The sequence below is a fragment of the Palaemon carinicauda genome, chromosome 31, assembly GCF_036898095.1.
Source record: "Palaemon carinicauda isolate YSFRI2023 chromosome 31, ASM3689809v2, whole genome shotgun sequence".
Classification (NCBI taxonomy): Eukaryota; Metazoa; Arthropoda; class Malacostraca; order Decapoda; family Palaemonidae; genus Palaemon; species Palaemon carinicauda.
Genome location: NC_090755.1, coordinates 23,717,154 through 23,728,531, shown reverse-complemented (window position 1 = coordinate 23,728,531; position 11,378 = coordinate 23,717,154). Strand labels below are relative to the sequence as shown.

Here is an 11,378-nt window from a genome sequence, read left to right as displayed (position 1 = left end):
TTTAAACTGGCCATACTTTCGTCAGTTGTCGTTTTTAAATGACACATTGTTAACCCGTGATCGAGTCGCTAACATCGTATCAACACCTGGACGACTTGTTAGCGAAGATGATATACATTATTCTTCTGAGAAGTATCCCAGTGACACAATGAATGGAAGGACAATTCAATGTGTCAACGTCCTTGATGAATCACAACTAGAGCGGAACAAGAGCCCAGGACCAAGTCAGATGATACCTCAAAATGATGATGATGATGAGGAAGGAACTCGTAATGTGCAAAAGGAGAAAATTACAAACAGTAAGCGGGTGCTCCAATGCTCTGTATGTAGCAGCAATGAAAGAAAACGAACGGCAAAACAGAAATTAGATGATGATTATCGACAGGAATTGATCACACTTGAGAGTAAAAAACTTGAATTTCTAACAAAGAAAAAAAATGAAGATGATGGTGATCTGCTCTTTTTTCGGAGTTTGTTACCGGACTTCCAGTCATTGCCCAGAAATAGGAAGATGTTTCTAAAAATCAAATTTCAAGAGCTTTTGCTACAATAATTAGATGCACAACAGCAGCCGAACCAAACACCATCTATCGAACCACCTACCCAACTTTGAGCTATATCAGAAGTGATGATTTTTGGTTGTGATAAATACCTTTGTTTAAAAAGTTTCTTTATATAGTATTCAGTTCACAAACTATAGGGTGATGTGTTCACGACCCGGACAGTAAAATGAATAATATTCATAAAAAAAAAAGTTATTGAGCTACAGGAGAGATTTTGTGCTTAAAAGAAAGTTTAACTAATGCCCCATCTTATGCTATGAGTTTCATATCTGTAGATATTATATTTTAGGTTTTACAGCCGTTTTTAAAATCCAAAATTCTCTGTCCGGGTCGAGACCGCGTGGTCACGACCCGGACGGGGTTGTGGTCTCAACCCGGACGGATGTTTTGGTCCACCAAAAACACACTTAAACCAATGTTGTTCCGACACAATATACTCAGCAAGAACCACTTTCTATAGGAGAGTCACTTGACCTCTCAATCTCGACCAAGATTTTCCCGCGTTATCCCCCTATCTCGCTCCATATAGTTTCTATCCCCGCCGCCAGGATACGCCCTGCGGGCAGGATTAGTGTAGGTCACTGCCTTCCCGGGTCAGCATCCTCATTAAGTTCTTGGTCGTGAGATGTGAAACATCTCACCCTCTCGCTTAACTCTCGATCCTTTGGCGCGTTGTGATTCCACGTGTTTCCAGTGTGGGGACTTGTGTTTTTTCTGCGTAGTGCGTTTTCGCTAAGTGTTCTCAGTACGTTCCCCTTGCGTATATCCAGTGTTCCTGTAACTCGATTGTGTTGGCTCTTCGTATGCGAACGATGGAGCATGTGCGTCGTTGCCCTGGTCCTAGAGCAGGAAAGTCGTGTGGGGCTTTCCTCTCTAAGCCAGAAGTGGACCCTCATTCCCTTTGTTCCACGTGCAGGGGTAAAGTTTGCTCCTCCTCGGACACGTGTCCGGAGTGCGTAAGTTGGGACGGCATACAGTGGGTACGGTATAGTACCAAGAAAAAGAAGTCGTCTAAGCGTTCCCCCAAGAAAGTGAGTGGTGTATCCTCGTTACCGTCGGTCGGTGATCGGTCCGACGAAGCCTCGGCCTCTCCGTCTCCTTAGCAGAGGAGCGGGCATCAAGCCCCCAGTGTTATAGTTAGCCATAGTGTTCTCCCCGGTGAACCCAGTGTGAGGGAAGAACCAAGGGCTGGCCCCTCTGGAGAGAACAGAACGGCCGCTAGTGCTTTGGGGCAATCGGGCCACGTGGCAGGGGATCACGCTTCCTCAGAAGACCCAGTGTGTGGCAGTGTTGCGATTTCTGAGTCCCCCCCGCCCTCGTGGGCCGGTGCGTCGGGTTCTTCCCCTCCAGAGGACAACCACGCTAGAGTTCGCCGCCCGAGTAGCGATGCCTTCGGGTGGAAATTGCCGAAGACTCCGGGGAGGTCACCGCTAAGGATGGACGTGTCCCTGGGCCCCTGGCCTCCTAGCAGGGATGGAGTAGACACAGTGCCCTCGGTCTCTACAGCAGTTCCCGAGGACTTCCTTCAGCATCCTGTCTCGGACGATCGACGGCGAAGAGCCTCCCCCGCGCATCACTCGAGCAGTCGTTACGCGAGGAATGTGGCGCCTTCAGACTCTTCGGAGGCAGATTCATCCTCCGGAGGAGAACGCAGGGGGGAAACGACACCGGAAGAGAGAGCGGACCGATAGTGATCGTTCCCGCTCCAGGTCGAGGTCGCGGCACAGCAGGAAGCGCCCCCGCTCTCACTCCCGTAAGTACAGGAGGGATGTCTCTCCCGGCGGCGAATGGGTCTACGTCCCTTCAGGAGAGTCCAGAAGGCACCGTTCTCCAGACTCTCGGTCCAGTGAACGAGCCTCTAGGTTGTCGCTGCCTCCGCACAGCCTAGAACCGCTCGACCTGCCACGCAGGAAGGACCTCGCTCTTAGGCACAAGTCCTCGAGGCCTCCGATTCACCCCGCCCAGCGGGGGGAAACGCGCTTCCGAGAAGGCAGCCCGACCGAACCAGCCCAGCTGGGGCGGTCGTCGAGCAGGAAGGACCGGTTTCCGGGGTCGGGTCATCCCACCGGGATCGTGTCCTCCTCCTCCAGAGCCTTGGGCCAGTCGAAGGTCCTCCCCGAGCCGGTGACTCCCGCCCTACGGCGAGACCCACCCGCGTACGGAGCGCCCTACGGTTACGGGTCGTCCTCCCTGGAACCGAGAGGAGAACGCCCTGTCTACCGTCCAAGCACGGCGCCCCCACGCCAAGCCGAGGCCTCGGCCGACGGAGGCGAGGCTTCCCCGTCGGAGGACTCCGCCTACAGAAGGGTGGTAGGTCTCATCAGAAGGCTCCATGGAATTCCAGAACCCTCGGCGCCTAAGGTGAACGCCTGGAGGTCGAGCCTCCTGAGATACACTCACCGTGACGCCCTGCCGAAGTCCTCCCTGGCCCTTCCTCTCGCCCCAGACCTAGTACTGGGACAAGAATACATTGACAACTTGGTGGCCAGCAGTGCGGAGGCCCCCAAGTCCCAGAGTGCCTCCAAACTCCTCCAAGGTCTCAAACCACAGGGCAAGGTTTATATCCCGGAAGGACGGCGCCCAGGTCCCTGTAGGGTGGACCCAGCCTTGGACATCCTGGGACAAGGCGGCTCGGACGAAAGGGCCTCTTCAGCCCCTGTGTCCTTCTCATCCACTGAAGCCGGCATGATGGAGGAGATGTCAAGAGATCTTGTGAACGTCTCCTCATGGCTGGACTGGTGGGCCTCCACGTTGGTTAACGTACGAGCCTCCACAGACCCGGACGATCCTGAGCAACAAGGTCTCCTGACGGACCTTCTCACCTCCGGGGGGAAAGCCCTCAAGTTTATGGCTTATCAAGCGCTCTCCTTGACGGCCAACTGGGTCCTTAGAAAACGGGACACAGTACTTTCTAAGTTGGCAAGGAAAATCCCGGACAGAGAGGCCCGAGTAGTTCGTAGCCTACCCCTAGGAGGTGAGTCGCTGTTCTCGTTGAAGGAGCTAGAAGTGCTAATGGAGAAGGTGTCCAAGAGGAGAGAGACCAACGCCCCCAGACAAACATCCTCCAGGAGGCCTCCTTACAGGAGATCAGTCTCGGATAGTGCCGTGACTCCTCAGGCCACCCCCAGCTCTTCGAGGAGGGACGCCCCCTCCTCCTGGACAACAACTCCACAGCCCTCCCGCAGGGGAGCACCAGCTTCTGCCAGCTCCTTCAGGTCAGGTTACTCCGCCTCGAAGAGAGGCAGATCAGGCCGCCCCTCTAGGAGAAGGTAGAGGGAGAGACCCCCTACTTCCGCCCAAGCCTCGGGTTGGGGGATGCCTCAGACCACATTGGCAAGCATGGAAAATGCATGGGGCGGATGCTTGGACGGTGTCCGTCCTGAAAGAAGGCTACAGGGTCCCCTTCATAGCAGATCCACCCCCTCTTATTCCAGCCACCCAGACAGAATGGTTGGCTCCCAGGGTCCCGTTGAAAAGGGCCACCCTGCAAAAAGAAATTTCCTCCATGTTGGAGAAGGGAGCCATGGAAGAAGTCCTTCTCCCAGGGCCAGGCTTCTACAGCCGCCTGTTCCTGGTGGAGAAAGCAACGGGGGGGTGGAGACCGGTGATAGACCTTTCGGCCCTCAACAAGTTCGTCAAGAAGACGAACTTCAAGATGGACACCCCAAAATCCGTCCTGATATCCTTGAGGGAGAAGGATTTTATGATGACGATCGACCTCAAGGACGCGTACTTCCAGATTCCGGTCCACCCATCGAGTCGGAAGTTCCTCCAGGTAAAATGGGGCTCCCAGATCCTGCAGTTCAGGACCCTCTGCTTCGGCCTGTCGACGGCCCCTCAAGTGTTCACGAGGGTCTTCGCGACGGTCTCAGTATGGGCTCACGAACGAGGTATCCGCCTCATCAGATACCTGGACGACTGGTTGCTCCTTTCCAGCTCAAAGGCCCTCTTGGAAGAGCAAGGGAAGGACCTCCTCCAATTCTGCAGGAGTCTGGGAATCATTATCAACCTGGAAAAATCGAACCTAACTCCATCCAACAGAATGGGGTACTTGGGTATGACGTTGGACACCGTGCAGGGGAAGGCCTTCCCCTCGGAAGACAGGATACAGAACCTCATCAATATCATTCAGCCGTTCCTGTCGGAGCTTCCCAGGAGGGCGAAAGACTGGCAGAGGCTGATAGGTCACCTGGTCTCATTAGAGAAACTGGTTCCCCAAGGGAAGATACGGCTCAGACCCGTACAATGGAACCTCAAGGCTCTATGGTCCCAGACAGGCTCTCAGAAAGCGTTGATTCCGGTCCTTCCGGACACGAGAGCAGCCTTAAAATGGTGGCGATGCCAGTCGAACTCCCTCAAGGGGATGCCCCTCGGGTCCTGTCCCCCCGAGTTTCTCCTGTTCACAGACACCTCCATCCTAGGGTTGGGAGCCCACCTGCGGGAGGAAACAGCAAGCGGTACCTGGTCGGAGACCGAAAGGCAGCTCCACATCAACGTCCTGGAGCTAAAAGCAGTACAGAAGGCATGTCTGCACTTTGCAAGTCGGTTGAAGGGAAACACCGTGGCCCTAATGTGCGACAACGCCACGGTGGTAGCCTACATAAAGAAGCAAGGTGGCATGAAGTCAAAGGAACTGTGCGACCTCACCATAAACATCCTGCATTGGGCGGACGAGCACCAGGTGATACTTCTAGCAAGGTTCATCCCCGGGAAAAGAAACGTGCTAGCCGACGGCCTCAGCAGAATGGGTCAGATAGTAGGGACGGAGTGGTCCCTACACCCAGAAGTGGCCAGACTCATCCTTCAACGCTGGGGCTCCCCGGTGATGGACCTCTTCGCAACAAAGCTCAATGCCAAGCTACCGGTCTATTGCTCCCCGGTACCAGACGAAGGAGCAGCCCTAGAAGACGCCTTCCAGCACAAGTGGGACAACCTGGACGTATATGCCTTTCCCCCCTTCACGCTGTTAAGGCAGGTGCTCAACAGAGTAAGAACCTCCCAAAACCTAAGGATGACTTTGGTAGCGCCCTGGTGGCCGGAGAGAGAGTGGTTCGCGGATCTAAAAGACCTGGCAAGCCATCCGCCTTGGCCTCTGCCCTCCAGGTCAGATCTGCTGAGTCAACCTCACTTCCTCAAGTTCCACGACAACCCTCTCTCTCTTCGCCTTCACGCCTGGAGACTATCGAGCGGCTCCTGAAGAAGGAGGGGTACTCCTCCGCCACAGCTAAGAGGATGTCCCTATACCTAAGAAAATCCTCTACCGTGGTCTACCAGGCGAAGTGGGCCGCCTTTACGAAGTGGTGCGCGGCAAAACACATAAGACCTCTTAAAGCCTCGGTCCCTGACATAGCTGACTTTCTCGTGTACCTTAGGGATAAAATAGGGATGTCAATCCCAGCTATTAAAGGAGTACGAGCAGCCTTAGGCCAAGTCTTTCTCCTCAAAGGCATCGACCTGGGGACCTCGAGACACATAGCGATGCTGATTAGAAGTTTCGAGCAGTCCTGTCCTCCTCAAGCCAGGAGAGTGCCCAGATGGGACCTGGCCAAGGTTCTGAAAATGCTGTGTCGTCCTCCCTTTGAACCCCTCAAAGATATCGGGGACAAAGATCTCACCCTCAAGACAGTCTTCTTGCTAGCCTTGGCTTCAGCTAAGAGAGTAGGGGAGATCCATGGTCTGTCCTACGACGTGGCACACTCCAAAGGGTGGAGGGAGGTATCCTTCAAGTTCGTACCCTCCTTTGTAGCAAAGACTCAGAACCCAGCAGTCTGGGACCCGAGGTTTGAAGGTTTCTCAATTCCGGCCATCCCCAAGACAGGCAATACGGAAGACCTGAAGTTATGCCCAGTCAGGACGCTCAGGAAGTACCTGGAAAGGACGGCTCATCTCCGCCCAGGTGCCAAGAACCTCTTTGTCTCTTCAGGTGTTAATAAGAAGCAAGTCTCCAAGAACACTATTTCCTTCTGGCTGAGACAAGTCATCACTAGGACTTATGAAGAGGACAAGGTGGCAGTACCGGGCACTCCCCGCCCCCATGACATCAGAGGCCTGAGCACTTCCTTGGCCTTTGAGAGAAACATGGCAGTGGGGCAGATCCTACAGGCCGGCACTTGGTCACACCAGTCGACCTTCACGGCCCACTATCTCAAAGACTATTCAAGAAAGTCTTTGGATGGATTCTCCATTGGGACAGTCATCGCCGCCCTCCAAGCTGTGTAGCGGCAGGCTAGAAGACGTCCCCAACAGTGAATAGACTCGTCCCTACTTCTTCAGGAGAAGATTCAGTAGAGAAGATGTTAAGAGGTAAGTCTTAAAATATAAGCGTAAGGTTTCCGCAGTTACCCTCTATCCGCTCTCTGTACCCCCGCATTCCGGAGCCCTCCGGGCACTATGTGCCAGACCAAGTGGCAGAATGGCTCTCCCGCCTCCTAAGGTGTAAGTCTCCTATAGAAAGTGGTTCTCGCTGAGTATATTGTGTCGGAACAAATAAAAAATTTTAAACAATTTTTATTTTTCCTAACATACTCACCGAGAACCACTTTCGGGTAATGGCCCTCCCGTCCGTCCCCGAGTGCCATTCTTCCATTGCCGAGTTGGGCTAAACATCGAACTTAATGAGGATGCTGACCCGGGAAGGCAGTGACCTGCCCTAATCCTGCCCGCAGGGCGTATCCTGGCGGCGGGGGTAGAAACTATATGGAGCGAGATAGGGGAATAACGCGGGAAAATCTTGGTCGAGATTGAGAGGTCAAGTGACTCTCCTATAGAAAGTGGTTCTCGGTGAGTATGTTAGGAAAAAAGGGATTTTGACGTAGGAAAAATCTATTTCTGGGCGAGGGACCTGTGCCGCCCAGTGAATAAGCTCCATTTAGCACTTATTCCTAGGTAATTTACTGCTAAATATACCAGAGAAAAAATGTAAAGGAGTGCTAGGTTAACTAGCTCGCTCACCTATTGGTGTCGGTATAAAATTGGGCGTATAATCCAGAGGTCCCGCACTATTTAGATTCATCCACGACAGAAACCCCAATAGAGGAGAGCCGTTCAACCTCACTCGGTACTACTAACAATGCATCCGCTCAGAACCCAACTCCTTAGCACCCAAAGTTTGGGGACTCCAAGGGAGAGGAGCTGGGAGGGTTCACTGGGCGGCACAGGTCCCTCGCCCAGAAATAGATTTTTCCTACGTCAAAATCCCTTTTCTGGGCTCGAACCTGTGCCGCCCAGTGAATCTATACAAGAGAAAATGTCACCAAACTTGCAAAATAAAGGAAAAAACATAAGCGTAAGGGAAATACAGGATGCTTTTAATCAGAGATGAGTACCAAAAAACAATTATAAGGGTATCGTAAATATGAACATAAATCCAATAAGGTAGGTATAATAATGCCGTGAGTGATAATATATACAGATACTCAGGAGTATAAAAATTTACAAATATAATAACAGTATTCAGGTGCGAGACCAACGAATACAATAGGGTATAAATGAGGCAGGTAAGAGGGAGAGATAAAGAGACAAGGCATTAACCTGTGAGTTACCTGGGAGTAACTACGCTCCCTGCGGCTACTGTAGAAAATTTTAGGGCTTCCAAATGTTTAAGGTAGTGTTTCTTGAACACTGACGGTGATTTCCACCCTGTATACCTGGAAAGGTCTGTAAAATTCATGTGGTGAAAGAAGTTCACCGAGGTAGCAACCGCCCTGATATCATGTGCAAGAGGAAAAGAGTCAGGGTTAGCTTGTTTAATAAAATACAAAATTTGTTGCCTGATCCCTTTAATAGTAATGGTACCGCCTTGTTCTCTAACGAATAGAGGCCCCGAGGAGTTAGAGGAGGTCCGGGATAAATAAGACCTAAGAGTAGTAACAGGGCACAGAGACGGATCTTGCGTGAGGGGAACAATTTTCCTGGAGGACCATCTGTTTTGAGGGTCTTCGTTCTTAGCCAAAAAGAATTTGTTAGGAGAAAGAAGGACCTCTCCCGAAGGCAGGAAGTCAATATGACCCGGGTCTCTCGACAAGGCTGCCAATTCAGAAATTCTTGCCCCGGAAGCCAAGCTCACCAGGAAAAGTGTTTTCCTGAGAAGGGGAATGTAATCACAAGAACTGTTAATGGTATCAGAAGCCAATTTGAGTACGTCATTAAGGAACCAGGTCACCGGGGTAGGACGAGTAACCGGTTTCAGTCTGGCACAAGCTTTCGGAATTGAAGCTAACAAAGAGTCGGTTAAGTCTATGTTAAAACCCACTAGGAAGATCTTTTTCAGAGCCGATTTAATAGTGGTGATAGTATTGGCTGCCAGACCTGATTCTAATAAAGATCTAAAGAAAGTGACTGTAAGGTTCAAGTTCATACAGTTCACGTCTGAGTCTATTATAAATTTTACCAACTTTTTAACTGCAGAGTCATACTGGCGGATGGTGGAATCCCGTTTATCCGATTCTAGGAACAAGGTGTTTTGAGGATCAATATTGGCACCATGCATAGCCGCAAACTTCATAAAGTCCATAAAGTTAGGGCGCTCTGAATGTTTGAGAAAGCGTACACAACGCGTGTTTGTACTATCTGAGACAGAACCGGATTGGGTATCAGGTGAGGATGTAGTCTCAACTCTCGCAGGAGAGGGTACCAATTGCTCTTGGGCCAGTTGGGTGCGACCAAGGCTACTTGTCCCTTGAAGGATCTCAGTTTGTCTAGAACTTTCAGCAAAAGATTCACTGGGGGAAAGAAATAAATCTTTTCCCAGGTGTCCCAATTCTGTGACATGGCGTCTGTGGCGTAAGCCTGAGGGTCTAGATTGGGAGCCACATATACTCTCAATTTGTGGTTGGATTCCGTGGCGAAGAGGTCCACTTGGAGACCGGGAACCTGAGAGAGAATCCACCGAAATGACTTTAGATCGAGTGACCATTCCGATTCTAGAGGGGAGGTCCGGGACAGGGCGTCTGCCACTACATTCCGGACTCCCGCCAGGTGGACAGCTGAAAGATGCCAACGGTTCAAGGCTGCTAGGGAGAATATGGCTACTAGAACATGGTTCAGAGGCCCTGACTTTGACCCGCCTCTGTTGAGGCAGCGGACCACCACTTCGCTGTCGAGGACCAGACGAAGGTGTTGTTTCTTGGGAAGAGCGAGACGTTTCAGGGTTAGAAGAACTGCCATGGCCTCTAGCACATTGATGTGAAATTGGCGGAACAAGGGAGTCCAAAGACCTTGAACTTTCTTGAGCTGAGAATAGCCGCCCCAACCTGATAAGGATGCGTCCGTGTGAATGATTAATTTTCAATATTAAACTTACCCGATAATCATGTAGCTGTCAACTCCGTTGCCCGACAGAATTCTATGGAGGGATACGCCAGCTATCACAATACTAGAAGGGGGTGTATTTACCAGCGCCACCTGTGGCCAGGTACTCAAGTACTTCTTGTTGACACCTCCTCAATTATTCCTCTGTCGTGCTTCCGGCAAGACGTTCTGGGATACGCTTATGTTCTTGGAGTATTTTCACGACTTTGGTGAAGTATTTCTCTTTGATTTCGGCTGTCGCTTTACTGGAAACTTCTATATTAGCTTAGTTAGCTTTTGGAATTAATTTGATTAATTATGGTGGCGTAGAGAGTATGAACTCTCGTTCACCTTTCAATGGCCGACCCTTCCCTTAGACGGAAGTGTTGGTGTCTAAGAGAGTATAGACTCTCTTTCTTAATTTTGCTTAACAAAAGTTATAGATTAACTTCCTTTTATTATAAACTTATTAAAATTAATTTTTATATTTGTTTATATTCGACCTTCCTAATAGTAGGCGGTCTTTTCTTGGTACCGAAGTTAATTAACATTGAGCCCGTCATTTCGGTTTTACCTGTTAACATATTATGCTATTTCCGCCACAGAGTTTGAAAGAATTTCTTTGATAGTCTCGTACTGTTTTCAAAGTTGAACTAACGTTTTGTTTTGTCTCTGCAGTTGTTGACGTTCAGAACGTTCAACTTGCACTCTATCGTTACGATAGAGAAAGAATGTTCACGGTTTCACGTTGCAGTAAGAGTAACCGTGTCTAGCGTTTTGTTCATTCTTTCTTAACTTAATGATTAATGTGAATGATTAATTTTCAATATTAAACTTACCCGATAATCATGTAGCTGTCAACTCCGTTGCCCGACAGAATTCTATGGAGGGATACGCCAGCTATCACAATACTAGAAGGGGGTGTATTTACCAGCGCCACCTGTGGCCAGGTACTCAAGTACTTCTTGTTGACACCTCCTCAATTATTCCTCTGTCGTGCTTCCGGCAAGACGTTCTGGGATACGCTTATGTTCTTGGAGTATTTTCACGACTTTGGTGAAGTATTTCTCTTTGATTTCGGCTGTCGCTTTACTGGAAACTTCTATATTAGCTTAGTTAGCTTTTGGAATTAATTTGATTAATTATGGTGGCGTAGAGAGTATGAACTCTCGTTCACCTTTCAATGGCCGACCCTTCCCTTAGACGGAAGTGTTGGTGTCTAAGAGAGTATAGACTCTCTTTCTTAATTTTGCTTAACAAAAGTTATAGATTAACTTCCTTTTATTATAAACTTATTAAAATTAATTTTTATATTTGTTTATATTCGACCTTCCTAATAGTAGGCGGTCTTTTCTTGGTACCGAAGTTAATTAACATTGAGCCCGTCATTTCGGTTTTACCTGTTAACATATTATGCTATTTCCGCCACAGAGTTTGAAAGAATTTCTTTGATAGTCTCGTACTGTTTTCAAAGTTGAACTAACGTTTTGTTTTGTCTCTGCAGTTGTTGACGTTCAGAACGTTCAA

General features: G+C 49.8%; 1 protein-coding gene and 1 pseudogene across 2 annotated transcripts in view; one reads left to right on the top strand and one right to left on the bottom strand.

Moving 5' to 3' along the window:
• The window catches only part of LOC137624901 (uncharacterized), a 3,405-nt pseudogene extending 2,850 nt beyond the window's left edge, over positions 1-555 (top strand).
• The window catches only part of LOC137624350 (equilibrative nucleoside transporter 1-like), a 788,303-nt gene that overhangs the window by 258,918 nt on the left and 518,007 nt on the right, over positions 1-11,378 (bottom strand). The window lies entirely within an intron of this gene.